The sequence below is a fragment of the Eubalaena glacialis genome, chromosome 13 (assembly GCF_028564815.1).
Source record: "Eubalaena glacialis isolate mEubGla1 chromosome 13, mEubGla1.1.hap2.+ XY, whole genome shotgun sequence".
NCBI lineage: Eukaryota > Metazoa > Chordata > Mammalia > Artiodactyla > Balaenidae > Eubalaena > Eubalaena glacialis.
The window spans coordinates 59,144,627-59,158,621 of NC_083728.1; positions in this window are offsets into that span (position 1 = coordinate 59,144,627).

The following is a 13,995-nucleotide window of genomic DNA, read 5'->3' on the forward strand; positions in this document are numbered from 1 at the left end:
AGTACTAAGTGTTATTTCTATTAAAGGACAATCGTTCTCAAGAAGTATGAAAACATCTACTCTCTCATCAGTTAGGGGCCAGTTTAAACAAATCCACCCCAAAAACCTTTTTCTTAGCAATTCTCTACCAACAGCTTACCAATTACCTTCCAAGAATAATTTTTTAAAAGCCTGCATCCCTTACAACAAAAACCTTCAAAACATTCAGTCAAGCATTCTTTTTTTTTTTTTTTTAATGTAATGAGGTTTGGGAGCAAATGCATCTGATGATGTCTTAGCTAAGTCCCACATCTTTCAAGTCCTCTACTGGAAAGTTGGACAGCCCATGAAGAGCTGAGGGCCGAAAACAAGCCAGATTCAGGTCTTTTATGTAGTTCCTTCCGTCACTCAATCTCCATCACCTCTACCGTCTCTACACAATGTCTCTAGTTCATCGTGAAACATGAAAAGCATTCCGGTAACAACGCGATGTTGACCATCTGTCTGGTTTGGCAGGAGAGACATTCGGAGGAAGCCCCTTTTGATGAAGCTGGCCCCTTCCATAGGCCAGGCTTCCAACATCCGGGGTTTGTGTTCTGTGAACCCAACTGGTCTCTGTTGTTTGGACTAAGGGCGGTTCTCCAGAACGTATTTGGAATCAGGAGTAACAGATCCTCATTGAGTCTTGGCTGGCCTCTTGAGTGGAGGGAACTATATTTGAACAGATCAGGATGGCCCTTTTCTGCCTCACGCATGGGTTGGAGGCAGGGACAGCCAACCTGCCACCTTGCACACCAAGATGCTGCCCCGCTTCTTGATGGCCAGCCAGCCCCTGGGTCAAGTCCCTTCCTGAGACCCAGTCTGCTCCTGTCCTTCAATCTCATGGTATATCTCTGAATCTTTCAAAGAAATTCTACTCTTTGCTGTAAACTAACTCCAGCTGATTTCCGTGCATGTGATAACAGGAACCTAATACGATAGTAGACTCATTTCCTCACAATTTGTATCATCACTGGGCTTATTTTTTCCTACATTGTCAGATTCAAAGAAGAGAAAGGCATCTCCAGCCCAGAGTTACTTACCTGCCTGAAGAGGAAAGCTCTGCACACCATGAGGACCAAAAACAGGCCCCCATCTTCCTAGGCACCACTAGAAAAAGTGCAATAACTGAACATGAAACAGTCGTGGTTGCCAGAAAGAGGTAAAATAATGTTAGATAAACTACACAATGACATTTAAATGCATTCAACTTTAATACTGCGGTTATCTGCAAAAATGAAAACAAAGCAAGTCAAGTTCCTTGGTAAAAAAACAAAAACAGGACTTTTTAAAGAAAACAGTTAGGGTGAGGCCAAGGAAAGGATACCAACTGGGAGGCAGGAGAAACCTAAGGGGAAAACTATCCTGCACACATGCCCCTGAGACTGGGCGGGAAGGGACGGCCCCTATCCATCCATCCATACGCCTAGGGCAGGGAAGGAAAGCTAAAAAATCCTTAGTCTTGGGAATTCCCTGGTGGCGCAGTAGTTAAGAATCCGCCTGCCAATGCAGGGGACACGGGTTTGATCCCTGGTCTGGGAAGATCCCACATGCCGCGGAGCAACTAAGCCAGTGCGCCACAACTACCGAGCCCGGTGTGCCTAGAGCCTGTGCTCCGCAACAAAGAGAAGCCATGGCAATGAGAAGCCCACACGTCATAATGAAGAACAGCCCCCGCTCACTATCAACTAGAGAAAGCCCGTACACAGCAATGAAGACTAACAACTAGAGAAAGCTCGTGCACAGCAATGAAGACCCAAGGCAGCCAAAAATAAATTAACTTTTTAAAAAATCCTTAGTCTTTTTTTTTTAATTGAAGTATAATTAATTTACAATGTTGTGTTAGTTTCAGGTGTACAGCAAAGTGACTCAGTTATACCATATAACGTTTTTCAGATTCTTTTCCATTTTTGGTTATTACAAGATATTGAATATAGTTCCCTGTGCTATACAGTAGGTCCTTGTTGTTTATCTATTTTATATATACTAGTATCTGTTAATCCCAAAGTCCTAATTTATCCCTCCCCCACTCCCTTTACACTTTGGTAACTGTAAATTTGTTTTCTCTGTCTGTGAGTCTGTTTCTGTTTTGTAAATAAGTTCATTTGTATCATTTTTTTAGATTCCACATATAAGTGATAACCTGTGATATCTTTCTCTGTCTGACTTACTTCACTTAGGATGATCACCTCATAGTCTTTTTTTTTTTTTTTTTTTTAAACATCTTTATTGAAGTATAATTGCTTTACAATGGTGTGCTAGCTTCTGCTTTACAACAAAGTGAATCAGTTACACATATACATATGTTGCCATATCGCTTCCCTCTTGCATCTCCCTCCCTCCCACCCTCCCTATCCCACCCCTCTAGGTGGTCACAAAGCACCGAGCTGATCTCCCTGTGCTATGCGGCTGCTTCCCACTAGTTATCTACCTCATAGTCTTAATTAGAGAGAGAGGGAAGAGGACAGAGAGTCATGCTCTCAGATGAAGGTAGCACTCCCTTCCCTCGGTTCAGACTGGAGGGCTCACATCCATGAACAAACCAGGCTCGTTCAGACCTGCACATCTGTGCTTAGCTCTCTCCCTGCCCAGGAGGCCTTCCCTTCTCCTGTCTACTTAACCCAACCCTGGTCATCCTCGAATGCCCTGCAGTAGAGGCCCCTCCTCCCCGTCACCTGCCGTGTCACCGCCAGCCCTTCCAGATGTCCCCCTTGACCAAACTCCCAGGGCACAGAACCACGGCTGGCATAGCCCTCAGAGAAAACATCCGACTTAGTCACACCTTCCATTAAAGTTCTTAATTACAAGCATTTCTTTGAGTGTGTTAGTACTGTTGAGATTGTAAGTCTCCAAAACAGGGCAAGGACAAAACCACAGAGAAGTCTCATCCTGCTGTGAGTGGTAGAGTCCCAGCAGTGTGGAGAAAGGCGGGTGAAGAGGCAACTCAGCAGCACTGACATATGCACGACCTAATATTCCAGGCCACGTTCACAGAGAGGGGTCTTACAGAGATCCCGTATTTTCCATCAAAGCGCCTTTGTAATCATCATCCATTGGAAACAGAATGGGGAAAGAAAGACAGGGAAGCAAAAATATGAGTTACCATGATCTAATTTATCAGAAATGGTCCAGAGGAGTACCAGGGGCAGGCACTGTGATTTCCCCCAGTCAGTGTACCAATTTCACAGCAGGACCCATCTGTGTGATCTCTGTGCCACAGTCCAAAAGAGTCAGGCCAGCCTGAACACTGAGGCTGCCCAGACACTTGGCAAAGAAGGGTTCCTGTAATCAGCACTGATGTTACCATTGGCTGGTGGTGATTCCTACCCCCTCTCCCTCCCCTGCTTGAACCTCACACCTGCAGGGTTCTCAGCTATTTTTGGGCCTTAAAACAGTTACCAGGGCTTCCCTGGTGGTGCAGTGGTTGAGAATCTGCCTGCCAATGCAGGGGACACGGGTTCGAGCCCTGGTCTGGGAGGATCCCACATGCCGCGGAGCAGCTGGGCCCGTGAGCCACAACTACTGAGCCTGCGCGTCTGGAGCCTGTGCTCCACAACAAGAGAGGCCGCGATAGTGAGAGGCCCGCGCACCGCGATGAAGAGTGGCCCCCGCTCGCCACAACTAGAGGAAGCCCTCGCACAGAAACGAAGACCCAACACAGCCAAAAATTAATTAATTAATTAATTAATTAATTTTAAATAAATAAATAAATAAAAGTTACCAGGTATCAAGACTGGTGGCCCTGCACCCTCCTTATTGAAAGAACCAGCTTCTCTAAAGGCAAGAGGTATGGATTCATAGAGCCTGGGGATCCTGAATATTTGAAATCCACACAGCAATCAGTGTCGTTCCTCCACACCGCTGAATTAGCCCTTAGGTGTACTTCAATTAATGACGCCACCATCTTCCCCCCTCCCCTAGACTCAGATTCTTCTCTTTCTTTTGCCCCACAGCAAATCAGATGCCAAGAGCTTTGTACTTTATCTCCCCAAAATCTGTTGCATTACCCTCCTCCTCTTTCCCAAGATGGCAGAGTGGAAAGAGGAGGCTTTGGAATTAGACAGAGCTGCCATTGAGTAGCTGTGCCTTTTTTTTTTTTAAGCTTCAGTGTTCCCACTAATAAAATGAGGATAATGGTAACAATACCTACTGTATAGCTGTGATATGAGGAGGGGGATGACACTTGTGACAATGCCTGGTACACCATTTGCCATAGAACAAGTTCTTCCCACACCTTAGCTTCCTTCATCTCTTCCATCCCTACCACCAAGGCCTGAGGTCAGCCCCTCAGTTCTTCCTTTCTACTAACATATCTGTGGTTGGCAGAATCTTAAAATTCCCTGCTCCCACATTATTTCCCACATTAATCCTCAGGACGGTGATTATGTTAGCACGTGACAAGGGGCATTCTGCAGATGTAATTACAGTTACTAATCAGTTGACTTTGAACTAATCCAAAGGAAACTATCCAAGTGGGCCTGACCTAATCACATGAGTCCTTTAAAAGCACAGGGTTTTCTCCAGCTGGTAGCAGAAGAGGAAGTCACAGATTCCAAACACCAGGGGGATTTGAGGCACCGCTGCTAGACTGAAGATGGGAGGGGGAGGGGGCACATGGAAAAGGTAAGAGGGTGGCCTCTAGGAGCTGAAAGTGACCCCCAGCTGACAGCCAGCAAGTCCTGCCTGGACTTGTAGGCACTGTTTTAAGTTGCGACGTTTGTGGTTTTTTTGTTAGGCAGAAACAGAAAACTTACACAATCTCCTAATTGGAGCCAGAAAAGGAGAGAAGACATTTTGAGGGGAGAAATGAATCTCAGGGATTGACTTTGTCTTCTTCACATATTTCCACCTCCTCTCGAGTCTTTGATGACCCCTCACTCTGCCCTCCCATGTCAGAGACTGTCCACCACATCCCGGCCCCAGGCACACACTGCCTGCCACTGGGGAGCCTCTGCTCCTCTCGGGCTATCTCATCTTCTCAACTGTAGGCTGAGTGCTTCCAACACAGAAGCCACAACCGGACCTTTTTCATATTCCCCGAAGCACCCAGTACAGGGCCAAGCATACAATAAACACTCACAAATATTTTTGGATTAAGTCAATTTCTTTCAGCTCCAGTGACCAGCAGGGCCAATGAAGGGATCCAAAACCTAGCCAGCCACAGGTACCCAGAGAGCCCCTCCCAGGAGACTCTGGTCTCACAGCCTCCTGGGATTAACAAAGCGCCAAGATGGGGATACCCGTTTCTGCACCTTGACCTTTCAGAAACACTGGCCAGTCACATTTTCAGGCATGAGTCAGGCTACCATTTCTCTGAATCATAGTCTGTTTGTGTGTGTGTTTTAATGTTTACCTACACCTTGAATTTGCAAACACAAAGGAAGTGAGAATAAAGAGGATGACAGATCTCACAAAATGCACTACCTGTATTTTGTTCAACAACAGGTTTATTTTGGATGCCCACCATGTCTGGGTAAAACAGTGTACCTCAGATTGGGACTTGAACCCACGTGCCAGGACTCGAACCCAGCCAAAACCCTGATTGGGACTTGAACCCACGGTCTTTTAATTAGAATCACTCACCTGGTATCTGGACTTACTGAGGCTCAGGTTCTTTGTGTCTCAGCGCAGAAGGAATTCAGCGAGAGGCAAAGTGATAGGCAAGAAGTAGATCTATTAATATAGGATGCTTGTAAGAGATGCAAGTGGGGAGGTGAGGGAGCTCTGCCCTGAGGATTAAGTGGGCTACAATTTTATAGTCAAGGGAAAGAGGGTGGGGAAAAGACCGCCTTCTTCGGGTAGACATGAGGCTTGCATCACTAGTTCCTCCTCTGTATCAGGCAGGAGGGTGTCTGACCCTATGAGGTCAAACTAGGATTATCATAGCACTTATTCAAATCAGTAGAAGGGCGGTGACATTTTTCTTCCACTTAATGGCCTAGGGCATATCTCGTGCTTTTATTTATGGCTTTATAGTTAAGCAAGACTGCCACGTTCCACGATGTTCCAATAGCTTTCTTGAGTGATCATTAACTTACAGTGGTCTTCCAAAGTTTCCTAGGTTTCCCTCTCTATCTATAGTCCCCTACTGGGACTTCTACAACTACCTGTAAACTATCCTATTCTATCCCTATCACAGGCACCAAGCTAAGAAAGACCCTGGAGACAGAGAACCAAATCAGAGTGGCCCCAACCCTTGAACTTGAATCCAAGTCTCCCCTGAACACAGTGGTCACAGCAGAGTCTTTGACAGTTTGGAAACCAGGAGACTGAATTTCTTCAGGTCATTAAAACGAGTGACAGCAGACTCAGGTCTTCTTCAGGCAGGCAGTGGGTGGGGTCCCTGCTGCATTCTACCCACCCCTGTGACTCTGGGCCCGCCTTCTCTGCCCCACCCTGGACTCCAATCACAGGCCAGTATGATGTCACTGTCTAAACTTAACAACCGTCTTGGCAAATTTTATCTAGGGCCCTCAAGCACATATTAAAAAGTAAATCCATAGTATTTGAACAGACCTTTACAGCTTACAAGGCACTGTCATGTTCATTGTCTCATTTGACCCTCCCAGGAGCCCTACAAAGTGGGTGGGGTAAAGATTATTATCTCCACTTTACAGATGAGGAAACTGAGGCTCAGAGGGTTGAAGTGATTTACCCAAGGTCACCTGGTTTAGAAGACACAAAACCACGTTCTTCCTTCTCTACCACCTTGGATCTAGTCTTTGGGCCTAAATGGGAACTCAAAGGGAGACTGCCTAAGCTCTTCCCAGCTGGCCTTAGTGGCTGCTGATTTGAGAATTTTGTTACCGAAAGAATGAAAGAGAAGTAAGGATCAGGAGTAAGAGGAGAATACAAGGATGCCTGAGAGTCCAGTAACACTTTATATTTTTCAAAGAACTCACATATTTCTTACCTCATTTGGGTCAAAGAACAATCCCATAAAGGTTAATAAAGCAAGTATATTGTCACCAGAGATTGGCTCAGAACTAATCCCTAACACTTCTGATTCCAAGACTCTTTCCATAACCTAAGGGAGGGGATTCTTGACACTCATACCCTGCTTTTGTCCCTTTGGTCCTGAGGGTCAAGACCGATAGACAATTGGACACCCTTCTCTTGTGTATCCACACAAGTCCAACTTATAATGACCTTTCTTTCTTTCGTTCTTTTTTTTTTTTTTTGGCCATGGCCACGCATTCTGCAGGATCTTAGTTCCCTGACCAGGGATCAAACCCAGGGCCCCTGCAGTGGAAGCATGGAGTCCTAACCACTGGGAATTCCCTATAATGACCTTTCATCTCACTGTTCCTCTGCCAGAAGTTGTCCCCGGAAAGCAGGCACCTCCCCATTCTGGTTTTAGGATTACTTTTACACAACTGATTTTATATAACTGATACACCAGGGAGAACGTTACCTGTCAAACTGCTGTCCATTCATTGAACAGATGTTTTTGAGCAGGGCACCACTCTGGGCTAGTCCCTGGGAGTTAGAGAAATGAACCAGACATGTTCCCTGCTAATGAGAAGCTCACAATCTAGTGGAAGTGAAGAAAACACAAATATGTGACCAGATACGTGACATTCACGAACATATAACAAGACGGAGTAAATGTCACAACAGAATTATCAGCAAAGGGCTGTGGAGGATCAGCGACAATTCCGACTGTTAAGAAGGAAAGTGTCTTGGGACTTCCCTGGTGGCACAGTGGATAAGACTCCACGCTCCCAATGCAGGGGGCCCGGGTTCGATCCCTGGGCAGAGAACTAGATCCTACACGCATGCCACAACTAAGAGTTCGCATGTCGCCACTAAGGAGCCCAGGTGCTGCAACTAAGGAGCCCGCCTGCCGCAACTAAGACCCAGTGCAACCAAATAAATAAATATTTTTTTTAAAAAAAGGAAAGTGTCTTCCTGAAAAAGAAAAAAAAAAACAGCATTTGGGCTGGGCCTTGAAGGGTCAATGGAGAATCTGGAGAAGCAGACAGGTGCAGATCACAGAAATATTGTAAACATTTGGGAAACAGGGACGAAGCCCGTGTAAGAGCACCTTGAAGTCTGCTCGGCCCCCAATCTTACCCTGAGGCTGGTTGCGAGCCAGCTTAGGCCTTCAGCTAGATCTAGGTTGGATCTTGCCCCCAACTTGAGGGAACCCAAGAGACCCAGACCATCCACTTCTTACTTTCTCAGGTTCTATGGTATCTGCGGCACGTCCCACCCAATCTTAACCGCCCTGTTAACCACTCACCTTTTCTGTTCTCTATGTCTGTTTTGCTTTCCCAACTAGACTAAAACACCAGATTCCTTGGGAACACAGTCAGGGGGCATCTGTATCCTATCCCAGCCAGCATGAGGCTGGGCACACAGTAAGTACCAAAAACCTCTTTGTTGACTGGTTGCTGAAGTCTATAGGTCCAAGAATCATGAGATGACAGTTTCACAGACAAGGCGAACAAGAAAGGGTAGCATGTGTAACCCTCACCGGGGATAACAGTGAAGCGATTAGGAGAAGACATGTACCTCTGGTTTTAGGGTTACCTTTTACAGAACTGAGCTGAATTTAAATCAAGGGGTTCAGACTTGCTGGGTCATTCTGTGGGACTGCCCTGCATTTCCTGTATTTCACCTTCTGCTCTCTGACCAAGTCCCAAGGTTCCTTTAATCTGTTTTTCTAGTTCCTGCTTGTCAACATTTTCCAGTGAGACATGGTGTCTCATCCTTCCTCTTGGAAAGAGTAATGGGGAGGACAGCAGAGTTGTCACTGCCAGTCTGGAGACCCACGGTCCAAGGCCGGAGGAGAGAGCACAGTCAGGGCCGGATGGAGGTGGGAGTGGAAAGGACCCCAAGACAGAGTACAGCTTTCTACTGGGTGGACAAAACTGACAAACAGGCACACTGGATAGGGTCAAAATCCAAACAGGTCCCCATGGGGGAATGGGGCAGCTCATGCTCCATCTCCCTGGGAGATGGTCCATCAAGGTAACCAAGTAGGAACAGGGTGGGAGGGGCAGGTGCAAAAAGGACCAAAGGCCCAGGTGGTGAGTTTAGGGATTATCTAGTCCAACCCTCTTCTCTAATCCCACAGTTGAGGTCCTCAAACATTCCCTCCTGTGACAGTCTAACCCATTTCCACCCAGTGTCTCTCTTCATCTTTGATGCTTCCAATCCATCCTCCAGGTTGCTGCCAGAGTGGTCTTTCTGCACCACAGTCGATTCAAGTTGTCCCTCTACCTTCAGGATAAAGTCCAAAGTCCGTACGGCCTAAGAAGGCCCTTCTCTGCTAAACACAGATAGACCTTCACGTATAATCTCCTGTCTTTACCCTACTCCTCTCCACCTTCCACTGACCTCATTCCACTGACAAAATACTGCACGACATTCTCCAAAGATGCAGTAGACTTACTCCCATCTGCCAGGAGAATTCCAATTTCAAGGTCCAGCTCAAGTGTCACCTTTTCAGTTAAATCTCCCCTCACGTCCCCTAGGAAGGATGAGTGAATTTCTCTTCTGTGCTCCAAAAACACCTCTGTATAGCATTTATTACCGTGATTTGTACTGATTTACAGAGACTGAGAGACCATCCGGGTAGGGATGGGTTTTGACTTCTCACAGCCCTCCTTGCCCTTAGTTAGCATGATAGGAGCAGGTGGTCAAAAAAATGTTGACTTATAAAGAATGAACCCCTTTCCTTTATAAACACACAGTGAGCTCCTGGCAGAGCCCAATTAAAATCTAGGTTGTTGATGCCCAGATCAGGCCTCTCCTTCCTACGTTGCCTCTTCTACCTGTTTTCCATGCCTATCCCATTGGATGCTCCTCACTGACCTGGACTTTGAAGCACTGGGGCAGCGACAGACATTGGCAGAAGCAGGAACCCAAGCTGTCATCTGTACGGAGAGCCTTCTGTGCTCCTCCTAGGGAACTGTTTTGATGCCGAGGGGCTCTGAACCAAGCTGTAGGCGGTGACAGAGCAGGTTAGTCATCCCAGCCCACACCCATTCTCTGCTCAAGGGCCCCAGCACCTGTCTGCCTTGGGTGATACGGGAAATGGTGCTCTGAGCCAACTCTGGTCCCAGGGAGGGAGGGCTGTCACTGTGGCCAAGGTCTCCCCCACCCCTGGTGGTGAAAGCGGGAGTGATGGCCTCTACCTATCGGAGCAAACATAAAGGGACTCAGGGAGTACAGGGAATGGCCTCAGAAAAGCTGCAACCCGTGATAAAGGTCAAGGGACTCAGCTCACCACTCTTTGGGCCCCATCTGGAGAGACAGATGTGTAGGGCTTTCCACCTAAGCAGCTTGTTCTCCACTGCCTGCCCTCATTGGTATGTCTTCATTTCCCCAAATTCAAGGCTTCCCGAGGAAAACACAAGGCATCCTCCACCACCTATCCCCCAGACGCAACCAGGACATTTATTTTATAGCTGAATCTTGTTTCAAGCAAAGTTAGCATGTAAAGTTGTGGGATAAACCTTCACTTAACTCTTTTCACCACAAAAAGCTCCCCAGATGCATTCATTCACTGGTGGCTTACTGCGTATAAGGATAATCCCTGCCCCCAGCAAAGAAAATAAGTTGCATATCCAAATTAGGGCACATACAGGAGACAATGCGATAAATCCTCTAGGGGAGGCTCACCAAGGTGAGTTTGGGAATCCGGAGGTGAATGAGTTTGAAGGAAGTGGCATATGAGCTGGGCTTTAGAGAACAGGTTGGATGTGCCATTCATAAATAGGTGGAACGGCCCTCCAGACTGAGGAGGCATCGTCAGCAAAGGACTGGAGGAAGATCCACGGACTATGGATGGAATCAAATGTGAGGCAGATCCACGCGGAAACCCAAAGGGTGGGCTGAAACAGTGCATTCAACATGCCCAAGCCCCAGGGTCGCAGGCTATGGCACCCGGAGAAGGCTCTGGACAGCCAAAGTGCAAGAGGAACGCAAATATTGCAGCAGCAGGGTTTATCCTGGGTGAGGAGTGGGCCAGGATGAGCCTGGGAATTAGACCACAGTTCAAATGCCAGCTCTACCCTTAAGAGCTGTGTGTTCTTGGACATGTTACCCAACCAAAGTCTTGCTTTTGTGCAAGGTCCCTCCCTAATACTTCCTACCGAGTAGATCACGATGAAACGAAATGAGATCATGGCTAGGAAGCACCTGGCAGCGTCAGGCACACAGCAGGTGCTCAATATAGGTCAGGTTCCGTCTCCATGCTTGAGGTGTTGGGACGATGAACAGCAAATGAAAGACTCTGGGGGACCCTTGAGGAAGGAAGAGGCCAATAATAGAGGATTCTGAAGGAAGCGGGTGCTGAAGGAAGAGGAAGCAGGGAGGAAAGAGCCCAGTGCCTCTGAGCTGAGGTTTCTGCTCCACAGCAGGCCACTTTAGGGGTGCTGGTAAAATGCTCCCGGCCACACTGGTCTTTGGTTCATCCCCAAAGAACCCTGTGTTCCAGGAACAGCACAGCGATGCAGTGAGCAGAACGGAGCTTGTGGGTGGAGCGCAGGAGTTGAGCAGGGAAGGGAAGCAGCACCTAGGCCCCTGCCCAGATGGTGGGGGACCAGAAATCAGGAGGTGGGTAAGGCTGGTTGCAGAAAGAGAAATGTTTTTAACTCCAAAGATATCCTCTACTAGGAAAGGCAAAATGTCCAAGGTTTGGGTTTTTTGTTTTTTTTTTTTCAGATCTATATACCTACTCTTTTAACCTGAATAACCTGGCTTATCACAAAGCGGCAGGAGAGACACCAACAGGCTCGGGACTCACCTCTGCAGACAGCCTCCAGTCCCTCCAGCTGCGCCCCAGCCCCAGAGAGAAGAGGCACAGCTAAGGATCTTCAGGGCGATTCTCCATCAAATCCAGCCTCTATGTGCTCCTCTTTCATTTATTCATCCCACCAACATCCACAGAGGAACTACTATACACAAGATAAGATCCTGGAGAGGCAGATGTCAGCTTAGTTGTCCACATCTCCATCCCTCGAGTTTTCTCTAGTCAGTTTCTTTATCTGTCAAATGGAGAAAATGGGTTTATGGCAAGATGCAATGAGATAATGAACATACCTGGCATAGAGTAAGTGCTCAAGAAATATAAACTATTGTTATACTGGTAGAAGCAAGATTGCATGTTATGCTGGTTATCTTTCATTTGTTTCCCCCCACCCCACCCCCGTACATTCTACATCTTTTTCCACCCTGTGCAGTGCCCTAGAATTGCTCTGTATGGACTAATCAAGACTCCCTTGTCCCTGATTTCCCATTGGGTTTGGTCCATGGGGAGCCAGATTAGAGGGAGGGAGAAATTGAAGACAAGGCTTTTATTCCCCCAACTCCCTTCCTGAGCCCCTTGACCCAAAGTCCCAGCTCTAGGAAAATGACCTTCCACACAGCCTCCCTGCCTCCAGGCATACAGGTGGTAAGATCCCACTGTGACTAGCCCCAGAATATTTCACTCTCCATAGTTGTTACCCTACACTCTGCCTCAAATTACGCAATTGAAATATGCCGTCTGTTTTCTACTGGCCCCTGACATACAGGGTGAAGGAGTGTGGGAAAAGGCTTGGGGATCAGGAGACCTGGATTTGAGTCCCATCTCTCCTCCTCACTGGCTCTGTGACCCTAAGCCAGTTTCTCCTTCCCTAGGCCTCAGCTTCCTCATTGGTAAAAAGAATAGCTCTTTTGTCCTACAGTTCCCCGCCACCACTGGGCATTCTGTGAAGTTAAACCCAGGAAAGGGATGCATATAAGGAAGTAGAGCTGCCTTGGGCAGAGGGCAGGTGAGGCAGCTAAGCCCCACACCAACGCATTCTTCCCCAGGAATCACCTAACCCCTTTCCAAGGACTTTCCTTTTCTTCTCAGGCCACCAGGGTACCAGATACCCAGATGATCTCCGCTCCAAAGCAACAGCCGAGAAAACTCAGGGAATTAAAAGAAATTCCCTTTACTTTCAGTAAGCAGCTGGCCAACCCTGGTTTAGCCAAAGAGGTCCCTTCCCAATTTCTAGTGTGCACAGGGGTTCAAGCACAGAAGCCAGTAAACACTTGATGCCCACAGGGCTGCAAAAGAAGGGGGCATCTGCGGCAGAGGGACCTAAACCAGCATCCTGTCTGAAGACCCTGAATAGAGATCCCTGTCGCTGGGCATGCATCAAGTAAAGGTTAACGACCACTTTATGAGATATTACAGAATCTCTGAAGTCCTTTTTAGCTCCTGAAATTAGTGACTCAGGAAAACCCAGGAGCCACAAGAAAGACATTCTAATAATATCACCCTCCATGGCCCCCTTATCTGAAGTTTCATTTGCTCTAAGTGCTTTCCCACCTGCGGTCACCCAGAAATAGAAAAAAGTGAGCAAGGTAAGGCTGGGTTTCTGTCCTAAAGGACAGGAAGAGAGGGCAGTGTGGATTCTAGCTTTACCAGCTTCTCTGAATTTCTGGCGGGGTGAGGGAAGTGGAATAACCTCCTGAAATTATCAGTTCCTGTTTTACCTGAGGTTTGACCGCAGGTGAAAACCACAACATAGTAACTGCCAGCACCAATTTGCCTTTGACGTTCTTCACGTCCCCCAAATGCTTCCAGAAATCTGTGGCTTCACCCCACAACTCTGAGCAAGTTCAAGGCCTTTCCCGACCCCAAATGAAAACTTCCGAGCCCCTCCGGGCTTCCAGCGGTCGGACCGCGCACAGAGCCGGCTGGGTGGGCGAGCCTGCACCGCAGCCCGGCCCGAGGTCGGCCTCCGCTCAAAAGGCAGTAAAGGCCGACAGGGCCAAGTTCCTGCGCCCCGCGGGGAGGGGACCCCCGCTGCCCACCCCGCCCCGCCCCGCCCCGCCCCGCCCCCGGCGCTGAGTCACGGCCCGCCCCGGCTCAGCCGAGCCTGCGTTCCCAGGAAGCGCCGCCGCGCGCCTGCGCATGCGTGATCCCGGGAGCGTTGTCGGGAGCTCGCAGCCCTGGATGAGGCGGGGCCCGGCCGCGGGCACGAGCGGAAG